The following is a 2,088-nucleotide window of genomic DNA, read 5'->3' as shown; positions in this document are numbered from 1 at the left end:
CGGGCGCGCAGGAGGAGGCCGGCCCGGGCACGCGGTCGGGGTTTGGCGGGCTGTGTGGAACGTTCCAGAAGCCTGGCGGGACTGGCCTCGGGGACACGCATGCAGCCTGCACCCGTCTCCTTCTTTACAGGCGGCGTAACCCCCCCCCCCCGTCAGGGTACAGACCCAGGACCAACTGGGGCAGCGTGTCCCAGATTCCACAGGCCTCACAAAGGCAGCCACTGTCCGCATCCTGGCGCATCCAGGGTGGGCGGGGTCTGGCGCAGATGCCCTTTGGGAGGATCGCTTGAGGCCAAAAGTTGAAGACGGCCGGGCAACACGCCTCCACAGGAACCCGACACTTGGTAGCTTAAAGCCACCCACTTCAGCCGGGGCAGTGGCTCATGCCTGTCATCCCAGCACCTTGGGAGGCAGAGGCAAGAGGACTGCCTGAGTCCAGGGGTTCCAGGCCAGCCTAGGCAACTTGGCGGGACTGGATCTCTACAGTAAATCAGAAAAATCAGCCAGGCATGGAGGCGCATGCCTGTAGTTCCAGCTACTTGGAAGACAGGCAGGAGGATCGGCTGAGCCCAGCAGGTTGAGGCTGCTGTGGCCGTGAGCGTGCCACAGCACTCCAGCCTGGGCGACAGGGTGAGACCCCAGCTCCAAAACCAACAAATAAATAAATAAAACCACTTCCTTCTATCACCTCAGTTTCTGTGGGTCAGGAGTCTGGGCACGGCACCCTGGGGTCCCCCCTCATGTCCCACAAGGCTGCCTTTGAGGCTCACCTGGGGTGGAATCGACTTTCCAGCTCACTTCAAGTTTGCTACTGGGATTCAGCCCCTCACAGGCTCCCGAGCTGAGGGCCTTGGGCTGGTGACCAGAGGCACCCTTTGTTCTGTGTCACATGAGCCTCTTTTCAAGGCAGCTTTTACCGGCAAAGCCAGCAAGAGAAGTCAAGGGCAGTGTGACACGCCTACAGTCCCCGCTCCTCGGGAGGCTGAAAGGGAAGAACTGCTTGAGCCCGGGAGGTCGAGGCTGCAGTGAGCTACGATCGTGCCACTGCTCTCCAGCCTGGGCCACAGAGCAAGATCCCATCTCCTAGAAGACTCAGGAGACACTCTTACAGAACCCGGAATAGGCAACCGATTTCTGAGCAAAGCCCCAGGTGCCCATGCTCTAAGGGATGAGATAAACAAGCAGGACCTCATCAAACGGAAAAGCTTCTGCAAAGCCAAAGAAACCATCAAGACAGCAGGGAGACAGCCCCCAGAACGGGAAAAATTATTGGCCAACTGCATATCTGACAAAGGTCTAACATCCAGGATCCACAAGGAACTCAAACATGCCGAAAAGAAAAAAAACAAACCGCACCATTAAAAAGTGGGCAAAAGACATGAACAGATACTTCTCTAAAGAAGACACAGGAGCAGCCAGCAGATACATGAAAAAATGCTCATCCAAGAAATGCAAATGAAAACCACACTGAGATACCACCTAACTCCAGTCAGGATGGCCATCATCGATAGCTCAAAAAACAACGGATGCTGGAGAGGATGCGGGAAAAGGGAACCCTTCTGCGCTGCTGGTGGGGGTGCCAACTAGTGCAGCCTCTGCGGAAGACTGTGGTGATTTCTGAAAGATCTAGAAGTCGACCTTCCATACCACCCAGCCATCCCCCTTCTGGGAATATACCCAGAGAAATTCAAACCATTCTAATGAAAGGATACTTGCACACACATATTTATCGCAGCATTATTCACAAGAGCAAAAAGACGGAACCAACTGTGCTGCCCATCAAAAGAGAACTGGATTTTAAAATGTGGGACATATACACAATGGAATACTACGCAGCCATAAAGAAGGACGAGATTATGGACTTTGCAGTAACTTGGATGGACTTAGAGTCCGTCATACTCAGTGAGCTATCACAGAAACAAAGCACTGAGTGCATGTTCTCCCTTGTAAGCGGACCCTGAACATTTACCATAACACTATAAGAAGGGGACTGGCAGCTGGGCTCGGTGGCTCCGCCTGTCATCCCGCGCCTTTGGGAGGCTGAGGTGAGTGGATTGCCTGAGCCCGCGGGTTCGAGACCCGCCTGGG

Source organism: Carlito syrichta, unplaced genomic scaffold (assembly GCF_000164805.1).
Source record: "Carlito syrichta isolate Samal-C Ts95f unplaced genomic scaffold, Tarsius_syrichta-2.0.1 Scaffold104752, whole genome shotgun sequence".
NCBI lineage: Eukaryota > Metazoa > Chordata > Mammalia > Primates > Tarsiidae > Carlito > Carlito syrichta.
This window is presented reverse-complemented; position numbering follows the sequence as displayed.